The sequence below is a fragment of the Triticum dicoccoides genome, chromosome 5B (assembly GCF_002162155.2).
Source record: "Triticum dicoccoides isolate Atlit2015 ecotype Zavitan chromosome 5B, WEW_v2.0, whole genome shotgun sequence".
In the NCBI taxonomy this organism is placed as follows: domain Eukaryota; kingdom Viridiplantae; phylum Streptophyta; class Magnoliopsida; order Poales; family Poaceae; genus Triticum; species Triticum dicoccoides.
Window position 1 is genome coordinate 73,556,352 of NC_041389.1, and position 22,888 is coordinate 73,579,239.

Consider the following 22,888-nt stretch of genomic DNA (forward strand, 5'->3'; position numbering starts at 1 on the left):
CGGTTTCTCACCATAGCTGAGGAGGAGGCTGGTGTTTTGGCATCGGCCACGTCAGAAGTTCCCGCCTGTACCTGGACAATAGGGGCTTAGGGCATTGTTCTGCCCGGTATCATAAAGACCGAACACCTCAGGGAGTGTTCGGCGTCTCGAGTTAGGCATTATATGCATCAGCTCCGAATCATGTCTTTGGTCAAATGTTGGGTTTGCCCGGCTCCTGTGTTTTGCTGCCTTACGTTCTGCATCATCGGCTAACGCGGCACCAGGAGAACTACTGCGATTGTGCCCCGGTTCGGCCGGGCGAGCACCTAAGTAGAGAAAGCCGAAAACTGACTGTCATGATATAGCGAGAGACTGGTCAACCACTCGATCGACCATTGGAATGTTTAGAATTCCTCCGCTTTGACGAAGGACCGCTTCCCGGTCAGGCACATACGCGCCTCGAGTTCGGAGAAGAGCGGTGCCACTAGGGGCTATATAGTAGCCCCACATTCGAGCTCCTATGGCTAAGTCAAAGTGATAAAGCATTATAGTCCAGTTGCCTAGTTTGCTACGCTATCACCTCCTTAAAAGGACCAAGACGTTGGATTAAGTGTGAAAAAAGCGCTTTTCTTTTTGCAAACACCCCCGCACCATGTGCGTGGGGGCTGAAGCCAAAGACTGCCATCTTTCAGATTATACATACATATACGGCCGCACAGGAGATAGTTCAATACTTGAACACACAAGTGTAAAAAGCTATTGCATTATAAACATGATCTCAGAAATCATACATGTCATTCAAACATAACATCTCTCGAGCACTGCGACTCTATTAAACGAGCGCCCTACAGGACTTCCTCAAAATAGTGCTCGGTGGGGAATCGGCTTTTGTCCGAACCCCGGGATGCAACAGCGGTGGCATCCATCTCCGCCCAGTACGTCTTACCACGGGCGAGAGCCATCTGTGCACCTTCTATGCATGTCGACCGCTTCATCGCCCCAATACGCGGCACCGCCCCAAGGAATTGCTGCAACAAGCCAAAATAACTCTTCGGCTTGGGCCTTTCCGGCCACAGATGAGCGACCACATCCGTCATGGCAAGTCCGGACAATCTATTCAGCTCAGCCCACTCAACCAGCCGATCACTCAACGGAAGTGGACGCTCCGGACTATGGAATTGAGACTAGAAAAGCTCTTCCATTTCGTGATCCTTCTGGCTTCGAAAGTGCACGACTGCGTCCGCCTCACTCGCTGCCAAGTCCAGATAAGGATCCTCCGCACCGTACAATCGGCCCAGCTGAGCATACTTCGGATCCGTGAACTTCCTACGCAGCATAAAGGGCTTTCCAGCCACAATGTCTCCGACCTGACGCAGTTCCTCCTTCATAGCCTGCATCGCACTACGGGCATCCTTGGCTTCGGCGTCGGCCTTCTTCAGGTCCTCTTCCTCTACTCGGTGTTCTCTTTCAAGAACCTCCTGGCGGTCGGTAGCAACTTTTAATTTCGCGGCCATTCCGGCCATCTCCTCCCTGCTTCGGCAGTGAGCAGCCTTCTCGGCTTCTAGCTCTTCCGCTGCCTTCGAGGCAGCCGCCTCGCTTTTTCTGGCCTGCTCCTTTGCCCGAGCAAGTTCTGCTCGAAGGCCTTCCACAGCAGCAGCACCATCTGCATCAAGCATACAAATTGTAAGGAATGGGCGTCAGCTCCCTTACTAGGCGACCGTAGAGCAACCACATACCTTGTGACTCATCAAGTCGTTTATTGACCAGCGAGATGTCCGCATCCGCAACGTCGAGTTGCCTCTTCAGCTCGGCAAATCCATCAGTCCGGCTGGCCACCGAACGTTCCGCCACCTGCATAGGAAAGGCGACAATCTACAACTGAGATTATGATCCTCGGCACGCTGTCGCTTTCGACAGCATACCAAGTCTCAGGGGCTACTATCTATACAGGGCGCACTTCATGTGCAAAACTGTCAAAAGGTATGTCATTTTTTGCGTACCTCAAACCCCGTCAGCAAACTTCCGACGGCCTCATACAACCCGCTTTCGGCAGACGAGATCCTCTCAATCACCCTACCCATTAATGTGTGGTGATCTTCTGAGATAGACGCCCTCTTGAGCAAATCCTGCAGCTCCACCGACCGTACTCCAATGGGTGTCGAACTCTCCGGCCCCGCCGGACTCGGGGAGACCCTCCGTGACGACACCTCAGGGTCGCCCGCCCCACACGACGGGGCGGCAGATGGAGGCGTTTCGCTCTCCATCATCTCCGGACGAAGGTCTCCCGACGATGAGCTGTGCTGAGATGGGCTGAGATCTGAACTACAAGGTGAAAACTTCGGTTACCCTTAGAAATTAAGCAGGGATGTCCACTATTACAAAATCCCCCCTTTTTACTTACGGCTCACTAGAGGGCTGATTCCTCCGAGAGGACAGTACGGCCGGGGCTCTTCCCGGCACAGGACCTTCCGGTACAGATTTCTTTCCCCGCTTTGAGGCCTTGCCCTCCGGGTCTTCGGAATCGGTCCTCTTCTCCCCCTGGAAGGAGGGACTCTCGATTCCTCCCTTACTGAAAGCCTCCGTGGCTCAGGTGGTAGTTCCCCTGTGCCCTTCTTCGCCCTCCTCCGAAGGTGCAACCTCCAACATTTTGATTAACACGGGATCCTGCATGGTCTCGGGGAGGGGGGCCGGACACCGTATCAGTTTTGCTTGCGTTATCCACTCCTGTCCAAGGGATAGCTGGTTAAAAGGCAAACCCACGGTAAATGAATGGACGATGTGTCCAGACACAGGGCTACTTACTTGAGTATCCGGGCGATTGCAGCTTAGGCCAGCATCCTCGGTCAATTCCGAATGCATCTCTTGCGATCCGAAGAACAGTTTGTACATCTCCGCGGGCGTCAAACCCATGAAGTGTTGAAGAGCTCGTGGCCCCTCCGGATTAAATTCCCACAGGCGGAGGGGGCGATGTTTGCAGGGCAGTAGGCGTCGGATCAACATAACCTGTACCACTACGGCCAGATTGATCTCCCTTTCTTGGAGGCCTCGAATCCTGTCCTGCAACAAGGGAACGTCCTTGGACGGCCCCCAGTCACGCCCCTTGTTGATCCATGACGTCAGTCGCTATGGAGGGCCCGAGCGGAAGATGGGCGGCAGCCTCTGCCTGCTGCCCCTAGGAGCGGTGATATAGAACCACTCCTGTTGCCACAAGCCGGGCTCCTCCTGAAAAGAGCCCTCGGGCCATGGAGCATCGGCCCTCTTACTTATAACCACCCCTCCGCACTCTGCCTGACGCCCCTCAATCATCTTCGGCTCCACGTTGAAGGTTTTGAGCCACAAGCCGAAGTGAGGGGTAGTGCGGAGGAAGGCTTCGCAGACGACAATGAATGATGAGATGTGGAGGATGGACTCCGGAGCCAAGTCATGGAATTCCAGCCCATAGTAAAACATGAGCCCCCTCACAAAGGGATCCGTCAGGAAGCCTAAACCCCGACGGAGGTGAGACACGAACACGACACTCTCGCCAAGCTCGGGAGTAGGAATAACTTGCCCTCGGGCAGGCAGCCTATGTGAAATCTCGTAGGTTAAGTACCTGGCGTCTCTCACCTTTAGCACGTCCTGTTCCATGACGGAGGAGGGCATCCACTGGCCTCGTAGGTCAGGGCCGGACATTGTCGAAGATCGAAGGTACCCGAATCTGGAGCCCTGGGTGTTGGAACTCGGGGCGAGGGGCGGATTCGATAGAGGATTGAAGGAAAAGAACGGGCCTTCGTCTCATTATAAAGAGGAAGAATACCAAGAGCCGTCCCCGTGACCGTTTGGAACCCGCCTTCGATGGAGGGGGCGTGGCAACGGGCGCGGTTGGGTTACCCACGTCCGTATTGATGGGAATCCCGGAATAAGGGGAACACGATCTCTGCTTCAACAAGACGTGCCAAGGAAACCGCTTCGCTAAACACGCGGAGGTGGAACAATAAAAACAATTTGAGTAAAGGCTTGGTAGTGGTGTGACGTCACGCCACAAAATACGTCAGTAGATTGAACTTGTGTAATATTATTCTCTCTACGGTGGTACGTGGAATTTATTTTTGCAGAGCCGGACACTATCCTGGTGTTCACAATCTTCTATAAATTATTCGAAGGAAGAGCCCGCCTTGCAATGCCGAAGACAACATGCGCGCCGGACATGTCGTCATTGAAGCCTGGTTCAGGGGCTACTGAGGGAGTTCCGGACTAGGTGGTGTCCGGATAGCCGAACTATCATGATCGGCCAGACTCCAAGACTATGAAGATACAAGATTGAAGACTTCGTCCCGTGTCTGGATGGGACTTTCCTTGGCGTGGAAGGCAAGCTTGGCGATACGGATATGTAGATCTCCTACCATTGTAACCGACTTTGTGTAACCCTAGCCCTCTCCGGTGTCTATATAAACCGGATGGCTTTAGTCCATAGGACGAACAACAATCATACCATAGGCTAGCTTCTATGGTTTAGCCTCCTTGATCTCATGGTAGATCCACTCTTGTAACACACATCATCAATATTAATCACGCAGGACGTAGGGTTTTACCTCCATCAAGAGGGCCCGAACCTGGGTAAAACATCGTGTCCCTTGTCTCCTGTTACCATCCGCCTAGACGCACAGTTCGGGACCCCCTACCCGAGATCCGCCGGTTTTGACACCGACAGGTGCCATTCTGGATGCAATGAAACTCATACGCTCCCCACTTGTTGACTCTTGTTCAAAATATGATCCTAATGACTCTTGTTCAAAATTTCCACATATAGAGAGACAGCATGGAATTGCATTTATTTGGGCGCTGTGATTCATCATGAGTGGGCAACCAAAATTGTATGCAATGAAGCGGAACCTCAAGAATATGCTTCCTCTTCTGTTCTTTAACATGTTCCTCTTTGTTTATTTTGTATTTAGTACGTACAGTATGTTCCTTGTTAGGAAGGGGCGCAGGGACATCTGCAGTCAACAGCTGATAGAGCTGTCCTGTACGTGATCGATAGGCTTTCAATTACTAGTGGCAATACAACACCGTATTTTCAATCCAGTTCCACTTTCCCGATTTATATATCGTGGTTATGGTGTACCCCTGTTATGTACACTATGATCTGCCTAGTTGTTGTGTGCTCTTGTTATCATGGTTTGGAAATAAACTCTCTATACAGTATATTATGAACCTGTCATATGCCAGCTATCCTTACTTCTGGAGCCTATTTTTTTTGTGTACTTGTGCCATATTATATAAATGCACGCACCATATTACAGCACACATGAGCTCTCTCATCAGAATCTAGTGATAGCATACAAGTGTTTATAGGGGTGCCCCTATATTAGAATATCATCTGCGTTACAAAGATAATCTCACAACTATTTATGTTTTCATGGTTCCCAGATATTATACGCAATTATAGTGAATATCAGAATCTGTGCATCAGAAGAATATTGTGGAACACTGCAATGACTTACAAAATTGGCACCAAGGCATTGAGTGCCATTCTGGAAGCAATGGAACTCATACGCTCCCCACCTGTTGATTCTTGTTCAGAATATCATCCTAATGACTATTCTAACCTCGAGGAGTCAAAGGCAGATGGCCTGTCCTGTTCACCCATCAAGGTGCCTGTTCTAATTTGGCAAGGTTTTATTGATTGCGCGTATCTTGCATATGTTGTCTTGCATTTCTTCTACTTTGTTGCACCGCCATCTACTTAGTTTACTCATCATATAACTCGAGATGCCATGCCCATCCATTATCAATACATATTCCATCTGTCATCATACCATGTTTTTCCACTCAAATGTTGTTCTTGTGCATCAGACATCAAAAAGGAAGAGGGTGATTACCGAACCTGAAGGAGCACCAGCAAAGTCCTTGGAAAACATGGTGGTGCCGGAGAAATCAGACAGCGCCCCACTTATATTGGCTGTACAAACTGTGACACAAAACGTAGGACCGACTCCAGCAGACTGTACCCATACTTCACTGGCCACACCACTAGCCCCACCACACAGGACCTGCACTCCAGCAAAAGGTATACCGATTTCATTTGCCATAGCACTAGTAGTACCACAGAAAAATCCCACTCCAGCAAAAAGTACAACAAGTCCACCGGACGAAGACCTATCCCAACTGCAGAGACGGCCAATTCCTGCAGATTGGAAACCCATTACATTTATTCCCAGTTTAAAAGACAATGCTTTCAATGTTGTTAGGGACTACGTGCATATATTCCCATCATGGGAAGATTATAGTGAAGACAAACACCATTTTCACATCTTCTTGTCCAACTTACATGTAAGTGCTATTATTCATGGTTATTATTTTCCTGTTTTCTGTTGATCGAACACATCAATGATTTACATTACATTGTTGTAACTAGGCGAGGGTCAATCTGGATAGTCATGACGAGCAAAGCTTGCTTGTGCTTTTCAAGGAAGCATTGCAGCAGTATCGGTGTTACCTGAGGAAATCACACTTTGATGGCAAGTCTATAAACGAATTTCCGGTGAAATCTCCTATGCTAAATTTAGAAGACATTGAATGGAAAAACCTTGTTATGCACTGGTCTCGTTCCCAGGATGAGGTAATGTCTATGAAATCACATGACAATTTGAACTTCTACTTTTCCGCATGTGCTTTACGGATCTTTTTTGCAGGAAATCTGCTCGAAGAAGAATTCCAGTTTGAAAAGAACGACAGGATATCGCAAATATGATGCCTACTGCTTTGCTCTTGTTAGTACCTATTGTCCTGTATCACTGTACTTGCATACATACCTGGTTCATTATGTGACAGCAGTATGCATGATAGCTTGCTTATCAATTGTTCGCTCCAAATTATCTGATCTGTATGAATGGTTACATTAGTGTAGAATATATCCAATGCTAATGAATTTTTTTAGCTCTGCATTGTTCTTGTAAGTACATGCTGTCATTTATCAGTGTACTTATATTGACAGGTAGTTGTTCATGTACCATCACTCTGCAACTTATTTTCCTTTGCCCTCCATTTTCTACACATCAGATCTATATTTACTCTTACCATAAGGTTGGTACTGAAGAAGTTTAGCTGTGCATTGCTCTTGGATGTGCCTTTTGCCTGTATCGCTGCACATACATTTATAGCTACTTGGTTATGTAGCATCACTCTTCATCTTATCTTAAATATTCTCCATTTTTTCGTATATTATCACATCTATATATACTCTTAACAAAATGTAGAATAATGGCAATGCTTATGAAGAAGATTCTGTGGTAAAATTCTTGAATTGCCCCCCCCCCATCAGCATGGACAAGGGCTTTATAGAGCCTGTCTTCACCAGTAATGTAAGTTTGTCCTTCTCAAGCCTTCAAACTTTGTTGTGTATATTTGGTTAGGCATGAATGCAACAGCTGTTTATTTTTGGTGTTTGCATCAAATTGCATGTTTAAAGTTTATTATGTAGTTCATAAACAAAAGTTTGTCCTTCTCAATTTAAGTTTTCAGTTGTACAACCAGTTCCTTCTTCATACCATGTAAATTAAACTATACAGAGCAAGTGATCTTCTTTTGCAGTGCATGTATGCTTCTGTTCTTTATCCGTAATCCAGTGGTGTGGTGAACCTACCCACTACATCACAATGTCATATTCTGCAATGTATTAACTATGAACAATGTCATATCATTCTACTATTATTGAAACCGTCTCTTTATTTGCCAATCTGAAATGGGATAAATTGACAACACACTAACCATTGGTACTTATGAGTTCTTTATATGTAATCCAGTGGTGTCGTGAAGCTCCCAACTCCTTCACAATGTCATTTCCTGCCATGTCTTGACCTGAACAATACCATATTGTCTTAATGCATTTTTAAACTATTTCACTTTATTCGTCAGTAAGAAATGTGATGAACTGTCAGCACTGATACTTTTATGTGCAAAACCTGTCATATGTCTGCTTGTTTATCTTTTAGAGTGAGGAAGATATAAGTGTTGAACAATCGCAGTCTCATCATCTTGCTTAGGTACTTGCGCTGCAGGTCGCCAGCAGGGCTAACCTTTCTTGAACTCTATTGAAGTGATGTCGGTTTTGTATATTATTTTGTCGTCGTGTTTATTTGCACAGGTGGCAATCTTTGATGCCCAGTGTATGTAATCTGCTGTCTGCTTGTGCTTTATTATCATAGTGGCGAAGTTTGATGCCCAATGGATGTAATATGCCGTAATTTCTTTATTGTATAGTCTAGGTTTTTTCTTATTCACGATGATGCAGTTATTTTACTGTATATATATCCTGTCTTCGCAGTAAAGCGGCCAAACCGTAAAATTACGGTACATAATCGGGCCGTCATGCAATCACGATGTACGATCGGCATCATGGGCCCCCTCAAACTGGCCCACTAGTAGATTCGGGCCTTTAATAGGCCGAGTAACCCCGGCCCTCTTTTCGCAAGAAAACTCAATGGGCTTTTAGGACGCTGAGAAGTAGGTTGGGCCTGAAACGTGCCAAACAACTCACGGGCCGGCAGCAGCCCGGAATGGACCCCGGCCCATGATTGTGTGAATCAAATCATGGGCTTTTAACAGGCCAAAATTGTCTCGGTCCTTGTTTGGCCCAATTAGATATCGGCTGCGAGCAGGCCGGATGCAAACCGGGCCGTAGTTAGGCCCAACTATATGACGGGCTTTTAATAGGCCGAAATTAATATAGGGCCGAAATGTTAAACGGGCCCTTAACAGGCCAAAATTAATATCAGGCCAATTTACTATTGGGGAACATTGCAGAAAATTAAAATTTTCCTACGGTTTCACCAAGATCCATCTATGAGTTCATCTAAGCAACGAGTCATGGGAGAGAGATTGCATCTACATACCACTTGTAGATCGCGTGCGGAAGCGTTCGAGAGAACGGTGATGATGGAGTCGTACTCGCCGTGATTCAAATCACCGATGACCAAGTGCCGAACGGACAGCACCTCCGCGTTCAACACACGTACGGAGCGGATGACGTCTCCTCCTTCTTGATCCAGCAAGGGGGAAGGAGAGGTTGATGATGATCCAGCAGCAAAACGGCGTGGTGGTGGATGCAGCAGAACTCCGGCAGGGCTTCGCCAAGCTGCTGCGGGAGGAGGACGAGGTGTAGCAGGGGAGGGAGGCGCCAAGACACAAGGGTGCGGATGCCCTCCCCCTTGCCCTCCTTTATATAGGCCCCCAGGGGGGCGCCGGCCCTGGGAGATGCAATCTCCCAAGGGGGCGGCGGCCAGGGGGGTGGAGTGCCCCCAAAGCAAGTGGTGCGCCCCCCCTAGGGTTTCCAACCCTAGGCGCAGGGGGGCCAAGGGGGGCGCACCAGCCCACTAGGGGCTGGTTCCCCTCCCACTTCAGCCCACGGGGCCCTCCGGGATAGGTGGCCCCACCCGATGGACCCCCGGGACCCTTCCGGTGGTCCCGGTACAATACCGGGTGACCCCGAAACTTTCCCGATGGCCGAAACAACACTTCCTATATATAATTCTTTACCTCCGGACCATTCCGGAACTCCTCGTGATGTCCAGGATCTCATCCGAGACTCCGAACAACATTTGGTTTGCTGCATACTCATATTCATACAACCCTAGCGTCACCGAACCTTAAGTGTGTAGACCCTACGGGTTCGGGAGACATGCAGACATGACCGAGACGGCTCTCCGGTCAATAACCAACAGCGGGATCTGGATACCCATGTTGGCTCCCACATACTCCTCGATGATCTCATCGGATGAACCACGATGTCGAGGATTCAAGCAACCCCGTATACTATTCCCTTTGTCAGACGGTATGTTACTTGCCCAAGATTCGATCGTCGGTATCCCAATACCTTGTTCAATCTCGTTACCGGCAAGTCACTTTACTCGTACCATAATGCATGATCCCGTGACCAGACACTTGGTCACTTTGAGCTCATTATGATGATGCACTATCGAGTGGGCCCAGTGACACCTCTCCGTAATACGGAGTGACAAATCCCAGTCTCGATCCGTGTCAACCCAACAGACACTTTCGGAGATACCTGTAGTGCACCTTTATAGTCACCCAGTTGCGTTGTGATGTTTGGTACACCCAAAGCACTCCTACGGTATCCGGGAGTTACACGATCTCATGGTCTAAGGAAGAGATACTTGACATTGGAAAAGTTCTAGCAAAACAAACTACACGATCTTGTGTTATGCTTAGGATTGGGTCTTGTCCATCACATCATTCTCCTAATGATGTGATCTCGTTGTCAACGACATCTAATGTCCATAGTCAGGAAACCATGACTATCTGTTGACCAACGAGCTAGTCAACTAGAGGCTTACTAGGGACGTATTGTGGTCTATGTATTCACACGTGTATTACGATTTCCGGATAATACAATTATAGCATGAATAAAAGACAATTATCATGAACAAGGAAATATAATAATAATCCTTTTATTATTGCCTCTAGGGCATATTTCCAACAGTCTCCCACTTGCACTAGAGTCAATAATCTAGTTACATTGTGATGAATTGAACACCCATAGAGTTCTGGTGTTGATCATGTTTTGCCCGCGGAAGAGGTTTAGTCAACGGATTTGCGACATTCAGATTCGTATGTACTTTGCAAATATCTATGTCTCCATCTTGAACATTTTCACGGATGGAGTTGAAATGACGCTTGATGTGCCTGGTCTTCTTGTGAAACCTGGGCTCCTTAGCAAGGGCAATAGCTCCAGTGTTGTCACAGAAGAGTTTGATCGGCCCCGACGCATTGGGTATGACTCCTAGGTCGGTGATGAACTCCTTCACCCAAATCGCTTCATGCGCTGCCTCCGAGGCTGCCATGTACTCTGCTTCACATGTAGATCCCGCCACGACGCTCTGCTTGCAGCTGCACCAGCTTACTGCTCCACCATTCAACATATACACGTATTCGGTTTGTGACTTAGAGTCATCCAGATATGTGTCGAAGCTAGCGTCGACGTAACCCTTTACGACGAGATCTTTGTCACCTCCATAAACGAGAAACATGTCCTTTGTCCTTTTCAGGTACTTCAGGATATTCTTGACCGCTGTCCAGTGTTCCTTGCCGGGATTACTTTGGTACCTTCCTACCAAACTTACGGCAAGGTTTACATCAGGTCTGGTACACAGCATGGCATACATAATAGATCCTATGGCTGAGGCATAGGGGATGACGCTCATCTCTTCTTTATCTTTTGCCGTGGTCGGGCATTGAGACGAGCTCAATCTCACACCTTGCACTATAGGCAAGAACCCTTTCTTGGACTGATCCATTTTGAACTTCTTCAAAATCTTATCAAGGTATGTGCTTTGTGAAAGACCTATGAGGTGTCTCGATCTATCCCTATAGATCTTGATGCCTAATATGTAAGCAGCTTCTCCAAGGTCCTTCATTGAAAAACACTTATTCAAGTAGGCCTTAATGTTGTCCAAGAATTCTATATCATTTCCCATCAAAAGTATGTCATCTACATATAATATGAGAAATGCTACAGAGCTCCCACTCACTTTCTTGTAAACGCAGGCTTCTCCATAAGTCTACATAAACCCAAACGCTTTGATCATCTCATCAAAGCGAATGTTCCAACTCCGAGATGCTTGCACCAGCCCATAAATGGATCGCTGGAGCTTGCACACTTTGTTAGCATTCTTAGGATTGACAAAACCTTCCGGCTGCATCATATACAGCTCTTCCATAAGATAACCGTTAAGGAATGCCGTTTTGACGTCCATCTGCCATATCTCATAATCATAGTATGCGGCAATTGCTAACATGATTCGGACGGACTTAAGCTTCGCTACGGGAGAGAAAGTCTCATCGTAGTCAATCCCTTGAACTTGCCGATAACCCTTAGCGACAAGTCGAGCTTTATAGATGGTGACATTACCATCCGCGTCCGTCTTCTTCTTAAAGATCCATTTGTTTTCTATCGCTCGCCGATCATCGGGCAAGTCAGTCAAAGTCCATACTTTGTTTTCATACATGGATTCTATCTCGGATTGCATGGCTTCTAGCCATTTGTTGGAATCTGGGCCCACCATCGCTTCTTCATAGTTCGAAGGTTCACCGTTGTCTAACAACATGATTTCTAGGACAGGGTTGCCATACCACTCTGGTGTGGAATGTGTCCTTGTGGACCTACGAAGTTCAGTAGCAACTTGATCAGAAGTACCTTGATCATCATCATTAATTTCCTCTCCAGTCGGTGTAGGCACCACAGGAACATTTTCCTGTGCTGCACTACTTTCCGGTTCAAGAGGTAGTACTTCATCGAGTTCTACTTTCCTCCCACTTACTCCTTTCGAGAGAAACTCTTTTTCCAGAACAGATCCGTTCTTGGCAACAAAGATCTTGCCCTCGGATCTTAAGTAGAAGGTATACCCAATGGTTTCCTTAGGGTATCCTATGAAGACACATTTTTCCGACTTGGATTCGAGCTTTTCAGGTTGAAGTTTCTTGACATAAGCATCGCATCCCCAAACTTTTAGAAACGACAGCTTAGGTTTCTTCCCAAACCATAATTCATATGGTGTCGTCTCAACGGATTTAGACGGTGCCCTATTTAAAGTGAATGTAGCTGTCTCTAGAGCGTATCCCCAAAATGATAGCGGTAAATCGGTAAGAGACATCATAGATTGCACCATATCCAATAGAGTGCGATTACGATGTTCGGACACACCGTTACGCTGAGGTGTTCCAGGCGGCGTGAGTTGTGAAACGATTCCACATTTTCTTAAGTGTGTACCAAATTCGTGACTTAAATATTCTCCTCCGCGATCCGATCGTAAGAATTTTATCTTTCGGTCACGTTGATTCTCTACTTCATTCTGAAATTCCTTGTACATTTCAAAGGTCTCAGACTTGTGTTTCATCAAGTAGACATACACATATCTACTCAAGTCATCAGTGAGAGTGAGAACATAACGATATCCTCCGCGAGCCTCAACGCTCATTGGACCACACACATCAGTATGTATGATTTCCAATAAGTTGGTTGCTCGCTCCATTGTTCCGGAGAACGTGGTCTTGGTCATTTTGCCCATGAGGCATGGTTCGCATGTGTCAAATGATTCATAATCCAGAGACTCCAAAAGTCCATCGGCATGGAGCTTCTTCATGCGCTTGACACCAATGTGACCAAGGCGGCAGTGCCACAAGTATGTGGGACTATCGTTATCAACTTTACATCTTTTGGTATTCACACTATGAATATGTGTAACATTACGTTTGAGATTCATTAAGAATAAACCATTGACCATTGGGGCATGACCATAAAACATATCTCTCATATAAATAGAACAACCATTATTCTCGAATTTAAATGAGTAGCCATCTCGCATCAAACGAGATCCAGATACAATGTTCATGCTCAAACTTGGCACTAAATAACAATTATTGAGGTTTAAAACTAATCCCGTAGGTAAATGTAGAGGTAGCGTGCCGACGGTGATTACATCGACCTTGGAACCATTCCCGACGCGCATCGTCACCTCTTCCTTCGCCAGTCTCCGCGTATTCCGCAGCTCCTGCTGTGAGTTACAAATATGAGCAACGGCACCGGTATCAAATACCTAGGAGTTACTACGAGTACTGGTAAGGTACACATCAATTACATGTATATCACATATACCTTTGGTGTTGCCGGCCTTCTTGTCCGCTAAGTATTTGGGGCAGTTCCGCTTCCAGTGACCCTTCCCTTTGCAATAAAAGCACTCACTCTCAGGCTTGGGTCCATTCTTTGACTTCTTCCCGGCAACTGGCTTACCTGGCGCGGCAACATCTTTGCCGTCCTTCTTGAAGTTCTTCTTACCCTTGCACTTCTTGAACTTAGTGGTCTTATTGACCATCAACACTTGATGTTCTTTCTTGATTTCAACCTCTGCTGACTTCAGCATTGAAAATACTTCAGGAATGGTCTTCACCATCCCATGCATATTGTAGTTCAACACAAAGCTCTTGTAGCTCGGTGGGAGCGACTGAAGGATTCTGTCAATGACCGCCTCGTCCGGGAGGTTGATCTCCAGCTGGGACAGGCGGTTGTGCAACCCAGACATTTTGAGTATGTGCTCACTGACAGAACTATTTTCCTCCATCTTACAACTATAGAACTTGTCGGAGACTTCATATCTCTCAACCCGGGCATGAGCTTGAAAAACCATTTTCAGCTCCTCGAACATCTCATATGCTCCGTGTCGCTCAAAACGCTTTTGGAGCCCCGGTTCTAAGCTGTAAAGCATGCCGCACTGAACGAGGGAGTAATCATCAGCACATGATTGCCCAGTGTTCATAACATCTTGGTTCTCTGGGATGGGTGCTTCACCTAGCGGTGCATCTAGGACATAATCTTTCTTGGCTACAATGAGGATGATCCTCAGGTTCCGGACCTAGTCCGAATAGTTGTTGCCATCATATTTCAGCTTGGTTTTCTCTAGGAATGCGTTGAAGTTCATGTTGACATGAGCGTTGGCCATTTGATCTACAAGACATATTTTGCAAAGACTTTAGACTAAGTTCATCATAATTAAGTTCATCTAATCAAATTATTTAATGAACTCCCACTCAGATTGACATCCCTCTAGTCATCTAAGTGTCACACGATCCGAGTCGACTAGGCCGTGTCCGATCATCACGTGAGACAGACTAGTCATCATCGGTGAACATCTCCATGTTGATCGTATCTTCCATACGAATCATATTCGACCTTTCGGTCTCTTGTGTTCCGAGGCCATGTCTGTACATGCTAGGCTCGTCAAGTTAACCCTAAGTGTTTCTGCATGTGTAAAACTGTCTTACACCCGTTGTATGTGAACGTAAGGATCTATCACACCCGATCATCACGTGGTGCTTCGAAACGACGAACTTTAGCAACGGCGCACAGTTAGGGGGAACACTTTCTTGAAATTATTATAAGGGATCATCTTATTTACTACCGTCGTTCTAAGTAAACAAGATGCATAAACATAATAAACATCACATGCAATTATATAAAGTAGTGACATGATATGGCCAATATCATATAGCTCCTTCGATCTCCATCTTCGGGGCTCCATGATCATCTTCGTCACCGGCATGACACCATGATCTCCATCATCGTGTCTTCATGAAGTTGTCATGCCAACGACTACTTCTACTTCTATGGCTAACGCATTTAGCAATAAAGTAAAGTAATTTACATGGCGTTCTTTAATGACACACAGGTCATACAAAATAAAGACAACTCCTATGGCTCCTGTCGGTTGTCATACTCATCGACATGCAAGTCGTGATTCCTATTACAAGAACATGATCTCATACATCACAATATATCATTCATCATTCATCACAACTTCTGGCCATATCACATCACATGACAATTGCTGCAAAAACAAGTTAGACGTCCTCTAAATATTGTTGCATCTTTTACGTGGCTGCAATTGGGTTCTAGCAAGAACGTTTTCTTACCTACGAATAACCACAACGTGATTTTGTCAACTTCTATTTACCCTTCATAAGGACCCTTTTCATCTAATCCGCTCCAACTAAAGTAGGAGAGACAGACACCCGCTAGCCACCTTATGCAACTAGTGCATGTCAGTCGGTGGAACCTGTCTCACGTAAGCGTACGTGTAAGGTCGGTCCAGGCCGCTTCATCCCACAATACCGCTGAAGCAAGAAAAGACTAGTAGCAGCAAGCAAGTTGACAAGATCTACGCCCACAACAAAATTGTGTTCTACTCGTGCAATAGAGAACTATGCATAGACCTAGCTCTGATACCACTGTTGGGGAACGTTGCAGAAAATTAAAATTTTCCTACGGTTTCACCAAGATCCATCTATGAGTTCATCTAAGCAACGAGTCATGGGAGAGAGATTGCATCTACATACCACTTGTAGATCGCGTGCGGAAGCATTCGAGAGAACGGTGATGATGGAGTCGTACTCGCCGTGATTCAAATCACCGATGACCAAGTGCCGAACGGATAGCACCTCCACGTTCAACACACGTACGGAGCGGATGACGTCTCCTCCTTCTTGATCCAGCAAGGGGGAAGGAGAGGTTGACGATGATCCAGCAGCACAACGGCATGGTGGTGGATGCAGCAGAACTCCGGTAGGGCTTCGCCAAGCTGTTGCGGGAGGAGGACGAGGTGTAGCAGGGGAGGGAGGCACCAAGACACAAGGGTGCGGCTGCCCTCCCCCTTGCCCTCCTTTATATAGGCCCCCAGGGGGGCGGCGGCCCTGGGAGATGCAATCTCCCAAGGGGGCGGCGGCCAGGGGGGTGGAGTGCCCCCAAAGCAAGTGGTGCGCCCCCCCCCCCACCTAGGGTTTCCAACCCTAGGCGCAGGAGGGCCCAAGGGGGGCGCACCAGCCCACTAGGGGCTGGTTCCCCTCCCACTTCAGCCCACGGGGCCCTCCGGGATAGGTGGCCCCACCCGATGGACCCCCGGGAACCTTCCGGTGGTCCCGGTACAATACCGGGTGACCCCGAAACTTTCCCGATGGCCGAAACAACACTTCCTATATATAATTCTTTACCTCCGGACTATTCCGGAACTCCTCGTGATGTCCGGGATCTCATCTGGGACTGCAAACAACATTCGGTTTGCTGCATACTCATATTCATACAACCCTAGCGTCACCGAACCTTAAGTGTGTAGACCCTACGGGTTCGGGAGACATGCAGACATGACCGAGACGGCACTCCGGTCAATAACCAACAGCGGGATCTGGATACCCATGTTGGCTCCCACATACTCCTCGATGATCTCATCGGATGAACCACGATGTCGAGGATTCAAGCAACCCCGTATACTATTCCCTTTGTCAGACGGTATGTTACTTGCCCGAGATTCGATCGTCGGTATCCCAATACCTTGTTCAATCTCGTTACCGGCAAGTCACTTTACTCGTACCATAATGCATGATCCCGTGACCAGACACTTGGTCACTTTGAGCTCATTATGATGATGCACTATCGAGTGGGCCCAGTGACACCTCTCCGTAATACGGAGTGACAAATCCCAGTCTCGATTCGTGTCAACCCAACAGACACTTTCGGAGATACCTGTAGTGCACCTTTATAGTCACCCAGTTACGTTGTGACGTTTGGTACACCCAAAGCACTCCTACGGTATCCGGGAGTTACACGATCTCATGGTCTAAGGAAGAGATACTTGACATTGGAAAAGCTCTAGCAAAACGAACTACACGATCTTGTGATATGCTTAGGATTGGGTCTTGTCCATCACATCATTCTCCTAATGATGTGATCCCGTTGTCAACGACATCTAATGTCCATAGTCAGGAAACCATGACTATCTGTTGACCAACGAGCTAGTCAACTAGAGGCTTACTAGGGACGTATTGTGGTCTATGTATTCACACGTGTATTAGGATTTCTGGATAATACAATTATAGCATGAATAAAAGACAATTATCATGAACAAGGAAATATAATAATAATCCTTTTATTATTGCCTCTAGGGCATATTTCCAACATTTACTAAATGGGCCTTTTGCAAGTGGGCCCAAAAGCATAGCATCGAGTTAACGGGCCGAATCTGATATGGGCCATAATTGAGGCCGAAACCTCTTAAAGGACCGGACCTGATCTGGGCCATGATTTGGCCTAGAACATGGGACGCTTTTAACGGGCCGGATCTCATATGGGCCATTATTAGGCCCGGAATGTGGCAGGCCATTAATGGACCGGATCAAATATGGGCCGACATTTGGCCCAAAACATGGCAGCCAGTTAATGGGTCGGCCTACTAGGGTCCTCAAAATCTTGTGGGCCTACAGCTGGGCCGGCCAATTAGTGTCGGCGAAATCTAGTGGGCCTTTAGCTGGGTCGGCCCATTATGATCCGCAAGAATTTTGTGGGCCTTTACATGGGCCGGCCCATTATGGCACACAAAAATCTTGTGGGCCTTTACCTGGGCCGGCCCATTATGGCCCGTGAAATCTTGTGGGCCTTTAGCTGGGCCAGCCCATTATGGTCTGCAAAATCTCGTTGGCCTTTAGCTGGGCCAGCCCATTATGGTCCACAAAATCTTGTGGGCCTTTAGTTGGGCCGGCCCCTTTAAACTTGATGGTCCGTGCCACGTGTCACGCATCATATGCGCCTTCTGTCCAATGAGTGGATGACATCTGTCCCAACGATGAGCCGACACGTGTTTCCTCCAGCCAATGATGATTTTACACGTGGAAAATCCCCATTGGTCAGGGCTGTTAACGGGTTATCGGATCCAAAACCCGACCCGATCGCTTAACGGCGTTCCGTTATGGTGGATGCCACGTGTCGGTCACCCTTGACGAAAGCACTTCTGTGACGCGCGATTTATCGTCACGGAAGTGGACACTTCCGTGATGATAATTTTGGTAATGTCATGGAACACTTCTACGACAGCACAGGTATGACTATCTTGATTCTGTCATAAAATCGTCATGGATGTACATGCATGACAAAAAACGCGACCTACTGTGACAAACACGTATCATCACGGAAGTGTATTTTTTTGTAATGATTAAAGCTATTGTATTGTTGTCTTTTCCCATTAAGTAGTGAACAAAAATGGGACCAACCCAGACATGATGCTTGTTGCTTTATTACAACAAACTCTGCATCACCCCCTTTATAAGTAGATGGAAGCACATATTGTTGTTGCACCCACTCTCCCCTGGAACTGTTTATGATTTTTGTTAATCTAATGCCGCTGGTAAAATTAAGCAATGCCACTCTCAGAATTAACTACTGAATCTTATTTCAAAACTACAACACTTGTTAGGGATTGGCGAGATTACCATTTTTGTGGCCGCATATTTCATCCTCCTTTATTAGCCAGTAATTGGTTCCTTTTTTACCACTGTTTAAACATGGATATCTATTCAACTTGTTGTTATTGTGACATTTTACTTCACTACGCGAAACACTTTTGTTTTAAGAGTGTTTTGTGCACTTCAACTTGAATGTCACACCGGCGACTTTGCTTAATTTTGGTGGAACTGCACAAAAGGAGATCGGATTTTCATATATGTGTTGGGATATGTTTCTAGTCTTCCTCGCGAGTTGTTTCAAATCTTGGTCAAGAAAGGTCAGTACCAACTTTCATCCACATGATGTTGCAGTTGCTTTGAGATGTTGTGCTACTTGTATTGGTACTGTTTTGGATAAATGTTGAATTGAAACTATGAACTATTGTCTTTTACCATTAAGTGAGCAAAAATTGTTCCAACCAAGACATGATGTTTGTTTCTTTGTTACAACAAAACTCTGCATCACTCCCTTTATAATTAGATGGAAGCACATGTTGTTGTTGCGCCCACTCTCCCTGGTACTGTTTATGTTTTTTGTTAATCTAATGTTGCTGGTAAAATTAAGCAATGCCACTCTTAGAATTAATTAACCACTGAATCTTAGTACAAAACTGCAACACTTGTTAGGGATTGGCGGGATTACCATTTTTGTGGCCGCATGTTTCATCCTCCTTTATTGGCCAGTAGTTGATTCCTTTTTTGCTTCTATTAAAATGACTCAGTCGCATTGTTTTAGGAATGGTACTATCCTGCTTTGTAGTTCTTTCTACATGTTTAACCAAGGTATTGTTAAGATAATGTCTCTGTTAAAATTAATCAGTTGCGTCGTTTTAGGAATGGTACTTTTCTGCTTTGTCGTTCTTTATACATGTTGAAACAAGGCATTGTTAATATAATGTCTCAGTCAATATGAATGAATCACACTGATGGAGAATTGCTACTCTCTTGCTTTGTTTCCCATTAAGATAAGGTAGATCAGTAGATGCTTTTCTTCTGGGAGTACAAGTCATCAACCGTTATTTCTCAGTAATTGTTTCCCTTATACCTATTGTTGCCTACAGGGATATCAAAATTAAAGCTCGGTTTTATTCCGACTTTGATTTTAGTTGAACTGCACAAAAGGAGCCAATGTGTCCAAGGCAAGCTGCTGCATTACTGGGTCCAGTTGGTCGTTCCACTTTGCAGAAAGAAGCAGTCACTGTTTGCGCTGCATTACAGCAGGAATGACTAAGAAGCTTTACAGAGTATTAGTAGACGCTAGTGACATGACTAGTCTGCAAAGAGCATAGGCAACTCTACAACACATGGAGTGCACTGGGCAAAAAGTGCCCAAACAAGTACAAGAAGCCATGACAAGACTCCACAATCATAGGCATTACATATTTTAAATGGGAAAAGCTTGTCAAAGTTTAATCATTGATGTTAGCAAGAAGACATTAGTTTAATATATTGGAATTGGAAAACCTTGTCAAAATTTGCTCATTGATGTTAGCTAGAAGACATGCATTTGATATTTTTGAGTGGGACGCCCTTTGCTGTGAGCAGCCTCGATTGTTTTTTCCTATTCCCGTGTTCAGTTTAGAAGTAAATAGTTACTCTACTGAGATGCATAGTCACATGAATGTTGACTTATGTAAGATATTTTAAGAGTTTGTTCTGAATATTGTCTATGTAATGCCAGGCCTTGTGTTTGATTGCAAAGTTGAGCTTGGAATGTTGTGGCATGCGGCATCATGAGCTGTTCAACGTGCCTCTTGAGAATAATGCTTCCTATTGTTTTTCATGTCGATCTAATGCCAGTGATTTGCTTGTTAAGAAGATCATCCTCTTTTGTTGTTTCCGTGCTTAAAAAGTCCATCGTCTTATGTTTAATTCATAGCCTATACGACAAGTCGGGTAGGTTAGATGTGAAACCATATGATATTCCGACCAACCCATCATCTTAGGATGTGATTGGATCGTCGTTTTCCAACCAAAACTGCTTGTAAATAAAAGCAGATGGTCTCGGGCGAAGCGCTTGGTTGGTCGATTTCGACTAGTAAAATATACACTGGTCTCTCAAATTACATGCATAACCCACCGGTTTTACTTACAGACCTCGGGCCCTCAGTTTCATTACACCTGTACTTTACGCGTTGTCTCCGATGACGAGTAAATTACACTTGTATCTTAATACATGTGTGAAATAAACCAGAGATCCCAAGTGCGGCCTTACCTTTTAATGTCGTCTCAGTCCCTCGAAGGTGCTCATAGGTGTCCGATGGTCCTGGCTTCCTAAATGAGTAGCGGGCGCTATATCAGACCATCTGTAGGGCCTGCGAGGCCCTCTCCGTCGTCCTTTGAGTTGTTGTGCTTGCCATGGCGCCGAGCATTGTTAACATGGTCAACAAACATGAGGATTCAGGAGATGACTTTATTTTGACTGGATGACAGAAGGGACCCACTAGGGCCATAGTCGTACGTACGCAAGTGCCTCCTTATTATATACAACTATATTTTTTTGCTTCCTCCTGGTTTCCTAACATCATGGTCCCACACCATTGTCAACCTATGTAGTCAATATAAACGAGAGAATTGCACAAGGTGCGGCCGACAGTTGGGACCAAGCAGCTCGAGCAGTATTTGTATTTTTGAGGTGTGAGCACTGTAGAGTTTTTTGAGCGATGTTTTCGTTGTTGTTCAGAGGAGAGCAGGGAATTAACTGGGCAGGCTGTGGCCCGTCTAGGCCAGGCCAGATATCCAGCCTAGATATTATTTTTTTTCAAGATGAAAATGGCTAGCCCAGCTATACGTTTTTTGAGGAATACCCAAGCAAGGTCAACTTGTTATTCTCCGCCCCGCTGGGCTGCCAATCTTTCCTATGAGGGATGCATTAGGCTTAACAGGAAAATGAGCTTTAAAAATAATAAATGGGATGTAATTATAAAAATTGGGCAGTAACTATAAAAAATGCACCAAACACGAAATTAGTTTATAAAATATTATTTACAAATTTTGAAAATCTTAATTTTTAATTGTTGCGCGCTCAATGTTTCATTGGATTTTTACGTAATACAAATTTATATTTAATCTGACTAGAAATTTCAGGATAAAAATATTTCGGATCCCATCAAAATGTGGGAAATTTTATTGAATTCTGTCTTGAACGGCTGGTTGAAATTATATAATCGTTGTCCTAGCTAGAAAATGGGATGTACTTTTAACAAACTATAAATGGGTTGTAGTAAATTCCATTAGAATTCACAAATGGGATGTACATTCTTACAAATCGCAAATGGGCTATAGGTCTCTGCCACACACTTGTGGGCCTACTAAGTTGACGCGTCCCTAAAAAAAGAAGTTGACGCGTATGCAACACTTTGTCAACTTATAGTCCACACACGGTTCTAGCAGCAGTGGCCATTGGATGTCTATCCAAAGGATGTCGTGCTTCTTCTTCAATCTCGGATATTCTAGCTTCGGCCGCCCAAAAAATGATTCCTCCCCCTGACATCTAGGGCGCACCGTTTCGGAGGCTGATCGATGGGCCTACTAAGTTGACGTGTACCAAGGGCTTTGCCAACTTAGTCAATATAAACGATTCTAGCTATAGTGACCGTATGATGTCCATCCAACGGCCGTCGTGCTTCTTCAACCTCTGGTCTTCTTGCTCCAGCCGCCCAAAGCAGCGCCGGTTGTGTCGCCTGCTCATGCCTCTTGTGGCCGACTGTGCTGTTGCAGAGGCCTCACCGCCCCTACTACTCCCACCGCTGGCCAGGCCATCCCTCCACTCACCCACGCCCCCTGTTATTCTGCGGAGACGGTAGCCTCACACCGAAGCCGAACCAGTGAACCCTCATACTCCTCTCCGCGTCGGCATCCACTGCCGCGTCTTCCCCGGCTCCGCGTCCCCTTCCTAGGCCTCGCCGTCATCCACCGTGCTGGTGCTCTCGGCGCGGCGTGGTCAACGTGGTCAAGGAACGACTTCCATTGGATGTGGGTTGTACGTGGAGAGGCTGACAGCTGAGTCCACGGCCGCACACAAGGAAATGCCTCCTTATTACGCACAAAATAATGATTCCTCCAGCTGACATCCAGGACCCACCGGAAGGGC